This window comes from Palaemon carinicauda, chromosome 4, assembly GCF_036898095.1.
Source record: "Palaemon carinicauda isolate YSFRI2023 chromosome 4, ASM3689809v2, whole genome shotgun sequence".
Lineage (NCBI taxonomy): Eukaryota > Metazoa > Arthropoda > Malacostraca > Decapoda > Palaemonidae > Palaemon > Palaemon carinicauda.
In genome coordinates this window covers 80,378,119-80,393,131 of record NC_090728.1, presented here as the reverse complement: position 1 = coordinate 80,393,131, position 15,013 = coordinate 80,378,119, and the positions used below count along the sequence as shown (strand labels likewise).

The window sequence follows — 15,013 nt, the reverse complement described above, 5'->3', positions numbered from 1 at the left end:
AAACAGAACAATGGCCTACGCTACCACTCGATGGCCTCTCACGAGAGAGACCGACCGAGTGGGAGCTTCGGAGGAGGTTCGGGCGGCGGAAGAAGAGTCCTTGGAGCCTTCCTTCTTCAAGGCAGCCCTTGAAGGAGAAAGGTCTCTCTTGGACTTCTTCTTACGCCGCCGGGCAAAACTCTCCCACTGGGAGGTAGACCACTCCCTGCACTCACTACAAGTTAAGTCTCTAGCACACCGTTGACTTCGACACTGCAGGCAAAGGGTGTGGGGATCCGTCTCGACCGCCGACATGAAAGTTCCACAGGGGCGGCCGGAGAGTCCAGGGCACTTGCGCATAATTGCGATGAAGGTAGAGGCCAACTTCCAAACACACAAAGCTGAAGAAAAAGAAAAAACAGATTAAGGCTGTCAAAAGCGAGGATGAAAGACAGACACGTCTACTCATTGACCGAGCCAAAAGTGAAGTGAGACAATTCACCGGTGTGTGGGGGGGGAGGGGTACCAAGCTACCCCTTCCCCTACCCCCTTGCTAACTAGCCCGGGGGTAGTTAACCCTTGTTAAAATCTAATGGCTCGTCATTTTCAGCTACGCCGAAAGTAAACCCTATGTAAATAGCGTGGTCTGTATTTCGGTTACGGAACAAATCTTGTTTATGTAAAATTATGGGGAAGATGGTCAATGCAAGGTTGATGTGGTACCTTGAAAAGAAAGGTATTTTATCACCCATTCAATGTATATTCAGAAAAATGCACTCAACGACAGATGTGTTGATACGACTTGAGTCCTCTATTTGTGAAGCCTTTGCTTCCAAACAGCACCATGTGACAGTCTTTTTTGTCCTTGAAAAGGCATACGATACCACATGGAGATATGGTATACTTGAAAAAAATTAATGAATTGGGATTAAGAGGAGAGCTACCACTATTTATTCAGTCATTTCTTTCACATAGAGTTTTTCAAGTGGGAGTGGGGGAAACTCTATCAGAGAGTAAATGTCAGGAAGAAGGAGTTCCTTAGGGTAGTGTGCTGAGTGTAACCCTATTCGCACTAACAATTAATGGGATATCCTCAGTCATTCCCCAGGATGTTCTCTCAACATTATTTGTGGATGATCTCTCCATATCATTTGCTGGAGCTAGAATGGCAATGGTTGAGAGAAAAAAACACAACTTGCAATAGACAAAATTATCCAGTGGGCCGATATGAATGGATTTAAGTTCTTGACAAGTAAAACTACTAAGGTCCATTTCTGTTGTATCCAGGGAGTACATCCAGACCCAGATATATACATTAAAGGTCAACGGATCCCATGTGTAAGTGAAGCTAAATTTTTAGGTTTGATATTTGATTGTAGGCTTACATGGGTTTCTCACTTAAAAGCATTAAAAGCTAAATGTCTTGAGGCTCTGAATATTTTAAAAGTATTGTCCCACACATCATGGGGGAGACCACAATACTATTTCAAAATTATATAAGGCCTTGATTTTTTCCAAAATTAGTTATGGATGTGAAATATACTCCTCAGCCACCCCAAGCCGATTAAAGATATTAGATTTAATACATTATGCTGGTATTAGATTGTCCACAGGAGCTTTTAGAACACCTATCACAAGTCTCCTTGTTAATGCTGGAGAGTTACCTCTAAACCTTTACCGAATGTCCCCTATTATTCGGTATTGGTTTAGATTGCAAAGACTCCCCAATTCTTCAGCCTTTCAGACTGCAAGCCTTGTAAGACACTCAACATACTTTGAGTTGCACCCAAAATCTCCTCAACCTTATGGCTTTCGGGTGAAACAAATTTTAAACAGTCTTGATATACAGTAATTAGAATTAAGGTGCTTTCATTTAGGGTATCATCAACGCCTCCATGGAAATTACCAGAGGTATCTTTTTGTAAATACTTTATTGGAGTTAAGAAGAATATGACTGACTTGGAATCCAGGTCTCTTTTTATGGAACATGTTACAGAACATAGTAGATCAACTTTTATATATACTGATTGGTCCAAATCTGATGCTGGCATTGGATTTGGAGTACATAGTAATGGTTTTAATTGTAAAAGTGCCCTTCCTCTAACAGCTTCCATATTTACTGCCAAACTGTATGGTATACTAACCGCTATTGAGAAAATAGTGTTGGAGAAGGAGGGTAATTTTACCTTTTTTAGTGATGCAAGGAGTGTCCTTCCTTCAAGCTTTAGAAATTTTTAATTCTAGTAACCCTCTAGTTTTAAAATTTTAGAATGGCTTTTTATTATTGGACGGAGAAGTATAACAGTCTGATTTTGTTGTGTTGCAGCACATGTAGGTGTCTGGGAATGAGAAGGCAGATTTACTGGTGAAGAATGCTGCATCCGAGCGGCTACCAAGAAGGTATCCCATTCCCTGTAATGATTTCCTACCTACCATCAAGAAATTGTTTTGTAATAATTGGCAACAGCAATGGGATAGCCTAGATGGCAATAAAATGAGAGAAGTAACAAATGTTTTATCTCCTTGGAGGTATAACACGATGCCCCGAAAATGGGAGACGTCTCTTTGTCGTCTCTATATTGGTCACACTGGTTGACACACGAGTTTCTGCTGAAGGGCCAATACCAACCGTATTGCGACGACTGTTTAGTACCTTTAACAGTACGGCATTTGTTGACCGAATGTCCCAATTATAATAACTTAAGAAAGAGATATCTGTTTGAGGCTAAAGGTGATGATGGCAGGTTCATCCTAGCCAAGATTCTTGGACATGATGTGTCCTACTATGCGAGCGACATTTTTAGATCTATTTCAGAAGCAGGTCTTCTGAAAACTATTTAACTTCTATAATGGCATTCAACTTTTATGGTTTAATTGAATATACTTTTATTTTTTATATAAAATACTGTAAATGATATCGGCATCAATGACCTTAGATGTAAGGATGCCAGAAAACTTTAAATCAATCAATCTGAGCTTGCTGATTATGCTTAGCATGCTGAGGTTCTGCAACATAAGAAGCATCTCGCTTCGCCTCCCTTTGGTGTTAAGCACCTTTCTCATTCGCGAGCAAGGGTTCCCCCTAGGGGTATCGGAAACGAATGTTCGATTCGTCAATGCCTCAATCCAGCTCTTCAAAGCAAGATGACAACACTGTGGGCAGACTGTACACAGTCCCAGCCCGTTGCTGTCGTATCTGTAGGGCACAACAAAGAGTTCTGAGATTTGTGAGGTCAGGCCCTTTGGTATCTCCACCTCGGGCTTCCATCCTTTATGGGGAAGAGCCTGCTGTTTCTGCTGAGCATTAGTGCACTGGAAAGCCCTTTCATCCTTGCTCGCCTCAACCCGTAGGAGCAAGCAAGGCTACTAGTCAACCTTTATGAGCGCTGACCAGTGATCGTGCTTTGTTTCTCGCAGCTCCGGCGGGTGAACGCACAGACCATAGTTCCATAAGAGAGTTTTGTAGTGTTACAAACCCAACCACTGAACATTAACAAGGTAAGGGGGGCAAGCTCGTCTCTCTGATAAAGGTCTGCGTGTGACACGCTCACACCACTATAATGAGTTTCTGACATGTGATGCTTCGGTTGCCTGTGCACGAACACCTGGACGCGCAACTTCGGTAGTACATGTGCTCACCCTTATAACCGACAAATTATTATTATTATCATTATTACTGTACTTGTTACGCTACAACCCTAGTTGGAAAAGCAGGATGCAATAAGCCCAAGGGCACTACTGTGCACACTACAACACCTGTTTGTACCTGTCCTGCTTTTGGTTCGCCCAAAGAATACTTTAAGCACCTTCACTCTCACAGCACCTCAATGGGTGATCGTTGGAGGCCCCGAGGAAGGAGTTGTAATATCTCCTTATTGCCTGAAGGCCAACCCCAAGAGAGGAAGGCTATGAAGATTATTCCTAAGAACTAGGCTTTGAAAATCAATGCTCCAGATTCTTGGAAGTGCATTCGTGGTTTAGTACCATCCTTAACTAGACTGAAGGAGCATAGTGTACATTCTTGGTCTCAAGTCCCTGCTAGGGGTGTAGTTGATGATCTTGACCCAGCCCGAGCTCCTATGGGTGTGAGCTCAGGAGTGGATGATCCACTCGATGATGGTTCTGATCATTTGGACGATGTACTGCCCATGTCCGCCAGTCCAAAGATCTCGCCCTTATAGCAGGAGTTAGATAATGCCTTCTTGCAAGTCCGTTCCGGTATAAGGAAAATCAACTCCATTGACAACCCTACCTGTTTCACTCTGGAGGGAAAGGACATGGTATTGGATATTATTTATGAGACTTACAGGTCAACCAAGACTAGGGTAATTTTAGCCTGATCTAAGGGGTGAAAGGGGCCACGAAGAGGGCCTTTGGCCAGGTGGATGGTGTATCTCACTCCCTCAGGGCAGTGAACTCATCTTGCTTACCTCCTCCTCCTTATGTCAAGCAAGGGAAGTACTACAAGATCATAGATGACTATCCCTCACCTTTACCATTAGATCCATCGATTCTTGCTCTCACCTATAATATGACCTTACAGAGGTTGGCAGCACTACCAGTGTCGCTCTCGGCGCAGTAGGCCGCAAACATGGAGCGGGTTACAAATTGGTCTTTGCAAGCCATTTTGTGGATAGACTAATGGTTAGGCTCAGTTGTGTACCTCTGCTGTAATGAGGACTTCTCCGACTAGCAGAAATGAGAAGCAATGTCCACCTTCTTGCTTTCTGATGCTAAGACAGTGATGTCTGCAAGCAGGAAAAAGGGAATGGGATGTGTCACCTGAGCAGAAATTAAGTTTTCATAAAGGCAACTGTCAATGCCAGGACACGCCTGCATGTCAGTGATTCTCCAAAACGCAAGAACTCATGAAGAAAACGAATTAAATGAATATCCAGTTTATTTGAAAGGATTAACGGGATATATGGCAATTAAGGCTGACTGCATATCCATAGTAAAGAATGTTCCTATCTAACAACACTCGCTGATACTGTAGTGCACTGTACATAACTGTAATATATGTACAGTACTATCACTACTCTACAGCTTAATTAGCTAAGGTAACACTCGTAAGTGATTGCTGTTTTCGGCAGGTCGACTAGCACCTTCCAAACTCACGTACACACAGCCAATATTTACATTGCTACTGTAAAGTATGGTATTTCATATACGGTACTGTACAGTAGTCAATATGACAATAACACTAATATACAATGAATACATAAACACAATGAAAATTAAAAGAAAAAGTATTTGTACAACACCACTAACCTTTTACAGGGTATGTACAAAGTTCTACAATGTACTGTAAGTCTGAAGCATGATGCAATTCTTGAGCCGTCAACTGTTTGGTTTGTGGGGTAACGTAATGTACGTTTTATACTCAAATCACTATAAACACATTGGATACAGTACAGTATGTACATTTTTTTTTTACAACACAATGTAATTCTGCAAGATAAAGGACTGAAGTAGATGCACACGCAAGAAGAGATGATGCGAGGCTGAGGCCGAGTCAGCGACAGATGGGGTGCCGTGCAAAGGAGCATGGTTGGTTTGAAATGGTCAGGCCGCGAGAGTACTTATTACAAAATCGCAAATACATGATTTTTTATTTAAGAGGTTATATAGGTCTCTGTATCACGAATGACCAAATCCATGAATAATGAGGGCTAATTGTAGCTCTATCAGGACTCCGACCAGAAGAGCCAGTTGATGGGATCCCACTCAGAGTGTGGCCATCTGGAAACCACCAGGGTCATCCTGATGCCAGGCGTAATCAACACTCTGTTGATTCTAGGGTGAATCAGGCTGAACAGGGAAAAGGCGTAAATGTCCAGGTGATCATGAGGGTGTTGGAAGACGTCTTCAAACACTGCCCTTAGGTCTGGAACGGGGGAGTAGGAGACGGGTACCTACCTGTTCAGCCATGTGCGAACATGTCAATCGCTGGAGAGACCCACAGGGCAGGATGCGTTTCCACCACAAGAGGACATAGAAACCACTCTGCTTCTAAAATCTGACCCTAACATCCGAGTGTGTCTGCTAGGACATTCATCTTGCTTGGAATGTACCTTGCAGACAACTCTACTGCATCTGCTTCGTCAATTCCCAGAGGAGGCATGAGACCATGCCTCTTTGTTTCTTGACATAGGCCACTAAGGTTGAGCTGTCGATCATCAGCGCTACCAAGTGCCTTCTCAAACGCTCTTGGATCATTTGCAGACCTAGGAGGGCTGCTTGCATCTCAAGAATGTTGATGTGCAGATGCCTGTCTTCCTCGGAACACACTCCTGATACGACAAGTTCGTCCAGGTGGGCGGGGCACCCCTTCTTCAATGCATCTGAGAACAGATCCAGATCCGGAGGTGAGAAGTCAAGTAGGACTCCGCTGGAGAGGCTGTTTTTGTTGAGCCACCAGGCAAGGTCACTTCAGACCTCCTATGACACCACCACAGGAAGGTACGGGAGATCCCTGTTAGCTACACAGTGAACCTTCAAACACCACTGAAGGAATCTCTAGTAGAGTTGCTCAAGAAGAACAAGCTTCTCCAACAGAGACAGATGTCCGAGATGACGTTGCCATTGCTGAGCTGGAACAACTGTCTTAGACAGGAACCATCACACAACCTCCCTGAGCTTTCACATGCGATCGTCTATGAGAAAGACTTTCGCTGCTGCTGAATCTATCAGCATGCCTAAGTACTTCACCCTCTCTTTGGGTCTGAGTCTCGACTTTTCCTAGTTTACCACAGTCCCCAGATTGTGTCAAAGTGCGAGAAGTTGATCTTAATCCTGAGGCAACTCCTTCTTCAAGTAAACCTGTACAAGACATTTCATGTTCTCACATGGCGACAGGAAAGACTAGTAATTATTAAGAACTTGGTATTTCAATTGCCCTACCCTTGGTACCATCAAACTGTCTTTCCTGCCGTCCAGTCTTTAAAGATGGGTAGTTTGCTAACTCCTCCTCCTTCTATATGCTTTACTCGAGCGAAAACGGCGACGAGGAGCCAGGCAGCCCGGCCGTCCGGCAGTCAGAGAGAGACACACAGAGAAGAGAGCAGAGACCTCACTCACCTGGGAAGGTTCCTAGAATTTTGATTTGTCCGACATGCCTGTCTTAGGCTAAAGGCTTTTATTGGGATCCCTGGTCTACGTCACCCTCTTGTGAACATCTGCCAAAATCCATCTGCAACGCCTTTGTGCATGGTTCGACAATGGTGAGTACCAAGAATATATAGGGCTTTTTTTTTAAGGTTATCATTGCGAACTCTCATTGCCTTGTGTTGCCTATTCAAGTTTTCCTGTCTGTCATTTTTAATCTTATGAAGATTCGTAATAGTTTTTTGTGGTCAATATGTTTTATACATTGTATTCTCTTGTCCTTTCAGGTGATTTAGCTCTCGGACTAGTAACTCTAGCTTATTCATAAATTCACGTTGTTAACACTTGGGTAAGAGAATCGTCTAATACATTAAGGTTTCGAGTGGTTATATTTATGACGGATTGTCTCTCATATTACGACCAAGCAAAATTATATTAGGTTTACCGTTCATTTCAGGATGGTGTTTGGTTTCGGTGTATCGGCCCTTTTATTTCCTTCCTGATACTAATGTAAACCTCAGTTGCTCAATTGTAAGGTAATTTTAAGTGGGTTATTATTCCTATGGGTATATTCTTCTACATAAATGACCATGACTTTTAGATACTAATTTTCATGAATATTTCTTTACAGACAGCGAGCGAAGCTGAACGAAGGAAACGCCCTACGATCTACGTGAATTGCCTTGTTCGCCTACCAATTGTTTGTAACTACGGTACTACGTCATTTTAAAGGCTTATTTATGTAATAAATATCATATTCAATTACATTTTTCCTTTCAACCTTTATTTCAAACCTCAGATTTTTATGGTGTTCTGCTTAAAACCAGAATCAACCAGTTGTCAAGATACATCTTCAAGTAAACCAGAATCAACCAGTCGTCAAGATACATCAGGAGACGTATCCCTTGCAAGTGGACCCAAGCGACAACTGGGGTGAAACACCCAAGTGTACACGACACGTAAGGAGACAAACAAAGTCCAAAACACTGAGTCTTTAACTAGTACACCGTACTGTTGAGGGAGAAGCAGAAGTACTTCCGTGAGGTCTGATGAACAGGCACTTGAAAGAGAGTCCTTAGATCTACAAAAGCATGAAGTATCCCTCTCTGATGGAAGGCAGAACATACTTTACAGTTTCCATCCTGAACTTCATTTGATGAACAAACTTGTTCGATGAAGAGGTCGATGACCGGTCTCCAGCCCTCTGTCACCTTCTACACCAGGAATAAGTGACAGTAAAAGCCCAGAGGTACGTCTCTAATTACTCTAAGCGCATTCTTCTCAAAAACTGTATCCACCTCAGCCTTTAAGGTCAAGGATTTGTCAGATGTTAGGAGACCCAACAGTAACTCAAATGCAACAGAAGATATGGGAGGCCAGTGGTCCAGAAAAGGAAGCAAGTAACCGTTTCGAAGAACACTCACAACCCAAGACTCGGCCACGTATCTGCCACGCTGTCAAATGGCAAGACCGACAATCCCTACTCTCGGCAGTGGCACTCAGCGTTTTGCGCTCCCTCCCCTCTTAATACCACCAACAGCCTGAAAGGTGCAAGTTGCAGTGGTCGAAAAGTTTGTGCACGCACAAGCTCTTTTCGAGAAGACGTTGTGGGTAGGGAGACATGTGGTCTTGGAACAGGCGCAGGCCCATTCCTCGATTCCAACCACACAGTACCGGCTGCTGTTCCCATCGAAGGGCCAGAGCCCTCGGAGACAACAGCCCGATGGATCAGGGACTCCTGCAAAGTAGTCCTCCAAGACTCTACTGCTGCCGGCACATAACTCTCCGTAAGCAGAGACGTGGCTCCCAGGCGCAACGGGTTCCGTAATGCCAACGTTACTTGTTTTGAAAAGCGAGAAACCACAGTACTGGCTGGAGTAGTTGAGGCTATCAGGCCACCCTTGACTCCAAGGGCAGCCAGGGTGGAAGGGGTAGGCGGGAAGACCGGGGTGGTTGGGAGCCGGAGGATACAGTACAGAGCCAGAACACAAGATCCCAACTCCGGGCCCCTGCACTGACTCCGAGGGGCCGTGACAAGAGACTGTTGGCCCACCAGTACTGTTCTCTTTTCCCAAAGGAAAAGGTGACGTCACAGGAAACCCTGTCTCTGTGACAAGGGCTGGCATTCCTGGATTTCTTCAATCCCTTCCTCAAGTGAGAGGAAGAGTTTCAATCGTAATCGGAGGACGAAGAAGAGACAAGGTGGAGGAGGAGGAGGAGGAAGAGAAATAGCAGTCATGCTTCTTCATCTTCCTAGCTCTCGCTCTTTGCTCTGCAAGCAGACCGGTCTAGGCTGGAGAGACCATCGAAGTCGACACTAACCCACTGGGAGAAACCACACAAATTGTTCACAATACTAGAGTACACTGTCATAGAGGAAGGGGAAGGCACACTCACACAGTCCAATGACCCGTCAATCCGAGGGACCGGAGTCAGAACCACTGACATAGAGGGAGTAATCACAGACTCTTGACCCACTGACACAAGGGTAGGAGTGAGGAGAAGGTCACACTGTTAGCCTTAGATGTACTGGACTTAACCTTTACCTTTCTTTGTCAATGTCTCCGACCACGGCACCTTGCTCGCCAGGTTGGAAGAGCCAAACTAGACTTGCCAGACCTTAGGTTCCCTGACACTAGGGATACCACCACCTTCTTCCCACCTATTGCCACAGAAGGATCACAAACCTGGAGAGGGGTAACTGGGGAACAGGATACCTTGGCAATCAAACCCCTCAAAACAATCATAGAAGGCCTACCTAAAAGACTTGAGGAGACAAGCCTTCCTTAGGTCAAACTCGTCATCAAGAGTCTACATGGTCACACCTGAAGTCTCTTCAGCCTTCGCACGAGAGCAGCGAACACTCAGAGTTCCCAGAGCAACAACAAAGCCTGACAATAACACCAATGCTGATCGCCGCTCTCCTCACCCCTGCAGCATAATCCCTGAGGACTGATCCAGAGGTGAAAATGCAGAGGAATCTTCCTCAGCCACAGACGTACCCCCTAATAAGAGAAGAGCAGCGAAAGTCTTTGCTAGTATCTCCTTGGGCATTACCCCGTCGTACTCTGACAAACGCCTAAAAAGCTTTTGCCCCTTCAAAACATAGGCTTGCCACTGCACCGGAGGCTACAATCGACACTTGGCATAAGGGGATGCCTGTGTACAGATATGCCCCAGACATGAATCTCAGACTGAGCATGGGTCTAGCTCAGACTTTCGACATGAAGTGGTTGCATCGCCCACCCTTCTCCGCCAAACACGAATATCCTGTTTCCATTTCATAGTAAAAAACCACAAAAGCATAAGAAAATAAATCCACAGCTTGAAGAACACTAAAAAACACACATGCAAACACCACAGTTGAAGTAAAAGTGAACTGAGAAAAAACTGTGAAAGGGTGGTACCTTACCCAGCATGCTCACCAGTCTGGTAACTGTTCGTTATCCATGCTATTATTATTACAAGATAGGCTATAACCCTAGTTGGAAAAGCAAGATGATATAAGCCCAAGGGCTCCAACAGGGAAAAATAACCCAGTGATGAAAGGAAGCAAGGAAATTAATAAACTACAAGAGCAGAATAAACAATCAAAATAAAATTTTTCACGAACAATAACAACATTAAAGTAACATATTCGGATATAATTTGTATTTTTTCCTAAATAATACAAACCTGGAGTTATCTATGTGGATTATCTTTCAGCATAGCTGGAAGGTAGCCATTAGACTTTAATTGCGAGGTGGCAACCCTGCCTAACTGCTTGAGTGGGTAGTCTGGGGGGGGGGGTACCCAGCCACCTCTGTATATACTCTCACAGCAGTGAGAGACGTCACTTTTGATTGCAAGCAGGACTTCTGGGGGACAGGTGATTGAGGGCCTATCTATATAATCAACTCCAGGTTTTTATTAGTTAAGGAAAAATACAAACTATCTCCAAATTTGTCATTTGTTCCCATACTAACAAACCTTCTGTTATTTATGTGGATGACTCACTCTTAGGTGGGTGGAAGTCCTACATCTGGCATGGACATTGACACGGTTTTCCCTAGTACAATGTATGACTGTGGTCTAGGGAAAACTTTGACACCTCGCTGAAATATACAAAGTGAGTATATTTGCGGTCTGTGCAATGCAGTGTAAAAGAGTTTGTTGTTTTGTATGAACTCCTTCTGAGTTTATACAGTATAGGAAAAACAAGACATATCCCATTGCTCCCTAGCAAAAAGCAATGGAGACATGGACAGTATAACAATTTTATAACTTATACAAGGCTGCACAAGGGAAGTGATAATTCCCTGCAAAGATTGAAGCCAGCTTGTAGAGGGACCCATAGTGCTGTACCACAAGGGAAGGGAAGATGAAGAAAGTAAAGCCAGACATTCTTCTCATTCATCCCAGTCTTAACCTGGGTAACCAATGCCCTCGACCAACTGCTACTTGTCCATCAAGGAGCCACAGGACAGATAGTGAACATATCGAGTCTCCTGTAAATCATGTCTTTTAAGTAATGGGCTGTGAAGCTAGTCTGTCTCTTCCACACGCCCGCTTGGAGAACTTGCAACACGGAGAAGTTGCGTTTGAATACCAGGGAAGTACTGATTCCCCTGACATCATGGGCTCTAGTTCAATGAGCTTGAGGGTGATCGGGAGCCAAAGCTCTTTCAATTACTTGGCGAATCCAGGAGGAAACCGTGTTTTTGGTGATCGTCCTCTTTACTCTCCCTGAACTAACAAACAGAGATGTTAGTCTGGGCCGTGTTGCTGCAGTGCGTTTAAGATGGTATCTCAAACTCCTCACCGGGCATAGTAACAACTGATCTGGGTCATTGTTACAGAACGAAGACTCGCACTCTGAAAGGGTCCGAATCTATGGTCCAGCACACCCTCCACTGGATTTTGAGTCTTAGCAATAAACTTGGGACGAAGTCGAGTGTTACTTCCCCCCATCCCCTTGAATGGGCGATGTCATACGAGTGGCCATGAAGTTCACTGACTCTCTTTGCTGAGGCTAAAACGAGCAGGAACGACATCTTCAAAGTGAGATTTCGGTCAATTGCATGGCGTAATGGATCATAGTGAGGTCCTTTCAAGGATCTTAAGATGTGAAACACTTTCCAAGGAGGAGGCCTAATCTCTGACTGGGGGCAAGTGGTATCATAACTCCGTATGAGTAAAGAAAGCTCCAACAAAGAGGAAATATCCACTCCTTTCAGCTTAAAGGCTAGGCTTAAGGCTGAGTGATAGCTTTTCACCACCAATACCAAAAGGAGCTTTTCCTCCCGAAGGTATACAAGGAACTCCGCGCTTACTGGAATACAGTAGTGGCATCGAGTGGAGAGAGATTCCTTCAATGACACCAACCACAGAATACTCTCCATTTTGCCTGGTAGACCGAGGCAGAGGACCTATGCAAGTATCCGGACATTCACACCGCAACTTACCATGAAAAGCCCTTCTGAGAAAGGAGACACTGGAGTCTCCACACGTGAAGTCGAAGCGACTCCACGGACTTGTGGAAGATGTTCGCTTGTGGTTGTTTGAGTAGATCTGGTCGTGGAGGGAGTTCTCTCGGTAGATCTACTAGAAGTTGAAGGAGGTCCGGATACCACTCTGCATGATGCCATAGCGAAGCTCCAAGGGTCATCATTACGTCTGGTTTTGTTGAGCGTACACGTCGATGTTGTCCCACCGTTGTTGGATTGCATCTCGCCATGGAGCCCGAGGGTCTGGGACTGGTGAACAGTACAGCAGAAGCTTGCTGTTCAGGGAAATTGCAACCAGGTCTACAGTCGGGGAACCCCACAAAGTTAGTACTTTGTTGGCTATCCGACGATTCAAAGACCATTTGGAGCCTACTATCTGAGTCGCTCTGCTCAGATTGTCCTCAAGCACATTCCTCTTGCCGAGAATAAATTGAGCTGATAAAGACACCGAATGTTCTTCTGAACATCTGAGGATCTTTACTGCAAGATGGCATAGAGGCTGCGAAAAAGTACCGCCCTATTTGTTTATGTAAGCCAGTACTGTGGTATTGTCGCTCATCAACACCACAGAATGACCTGCTAGCAACTGTTGGAACTGATGAAGAGCTAGGTAAGCTGCTCTCATCTCTAGATGATTTATGTACTGGTACCTTTCTGACTCTGACCAAAGGCCAGAGATCGTATGGTGTAGCAGGTGAACACCCCACCCTTCTTTTGATGCATCTGTGAAGAGCATCAAATCCGGAGGGGGAACGAGAAGGTTTTGGCCTCGTCGAAGATTTTCGTTCACCATCCACCTAATCAAATCCGTCACCTGATCCTGAGTTATAGGAACTCGGGTGTCTGGTGGATCGGAGAGTTGGTTCCACACAGACTTCAGCTGCCACTGCAGGGATCTTATCCCGAGGCGGCCTTTTGGAACAAGATGGATGAGAGAGGTCAGATGGCCTAACAGACTCAACCAACAACAGGCTGAAAGAACTTCTTTCCTGAGGAAGGGTGTGGCCACTTCCTTCAGTCTGTGTACTCTTTCGTCTGATGGAAAGACTTATCTTGACCAGTGTCTATCATCATATCGAGGTATACCAGTCTCTGTGAAGGTTGCAGTAATGACTTCTCATTATTTATCAGAAACCTCAGGTCCTGACAAAACTCGAGAAGCATATCCCGGTGACGAAGAAGGGTCGTCTCCAAGTCTAGTACGATCAGCCAGTCGCCCAGATATCTGAGAAGACGGATGCCGTTACTGTGAGCCCAAGATGACACTAGGACGAACACTCTGGGGAATACCTGAGGAGCTATCGCAAGACCGAAGCATAGAACCTTGAACTGGTATGTCTTTTCCTCGTGTATGAATCTTAGATACTTTCTTAAAGACGGATGGATTGGGATCTGGAAGTATGCCTCCTTCATATCCAGTGTGCACATGAAGTCCCTTGGATGAACCGCTTTGATGACCGTGTCTGCCATCTCCATTCTGAACTGGGTCTGCTAGAGGGGAGAGATCGATGACTGGTTTCAAGCCTCCAGCCGCCTTTTTCACCAGAAAAATTGAATTGTAGGAGCCTAGGGTCCCATCCGCAACCTCTTGGAGAGCGCCCTTCTACAACATGGTCTGGACTTCGGCCCTGAAGGACAGCTCCTTTGCGGATCCCTTCACAAAGAAGCTTAGATGGATTCATTGGATCCCAAGTCAGAGGAGGAAGAGAATGAATAAACGGGACGCGATACCCTAGGACGATCACTTCGACCGTCCAGGGATCTGCCCTGTTGAGCTGCCACCTCTGCCAGTGGCGCTGTGGGCATCCTTCTACAGGTGGTAGGTGATGAGGAATGCCATTCCTACTGGGAGTGACCACCTCCCTTCCTTCCCTTCTTTCGTCTGAAGGACTTGGACCCTTTCTGGCCTTTGGATGGAAAGGGCTGCTTAGACACCTTAAAGGGTCCAGAGGACCTAGAAGTTGACTGGTGAGAAAAGGAAGGTGCTTGCTGAGGCCGTGAAGACTGGGAAGGTCTATCATAGGTAAGCAATGTCATGGCCCTGTTTAGGAGAGAATCGTTCGCCGATTTCCTCCATCGCTCAGCAGCCCTCTCTATCTCTTCCGGAACGAAGAGAAATGAACCTTCAAGGGAGGAATTCCTCAACCGAGAGACCTACACCTTCGGCACCTGTTTGTGGAACCTACCTATGACGGTATCCCTTCTCTTGAGAATAGCATTTGCCCACAGGTTGACGATGTGGTGGGATAAAAACTTAAGAGTCCGGGTACTTGACAACAGGAAAGACTCCATAGTCTTCCTGGCCGACTCCTTTGAAAGAATGTGGGAGCGAATCATGAAGTCTAAGGATCCTAGCCATAGATCGAGCCATGAAGCAGCCTGCATGACGAAACGACCCTGACTGGTAAACACCAGACTGGGGTTCGAGTCCCGCTCAAACT

At 45.2% G+C, this 15,013-nt stretch overlaps 1 protein-coding gene and 1 long non-coding RNA gene across 3 annotated transcripts in view; one reads left to right on the top strand and one right to left on the bottom strand.

Moving 5' to 3' along the window:
• LOC137640029 (zinc finger protein OZF-like) overlaps positions 1-15,013 on the bottom strand; it is an 85,572-nt gene that overhangs the window by 56,870 nt on the left and 13,689 nt on the right. The window lies entirely within an intron of this gene.
• On the top strand, positions 7,016-7,779 carry LOC137639121 (uncharacterized). Its single transcript, XR_011044233.1, has 3 exons — positions 7,016-7,202; positions 7,544-7,622; positions 7,718-7,779. It is a non-coding gene; the product is annotated as an uncharacterized lncRNA (long non-coding RNA).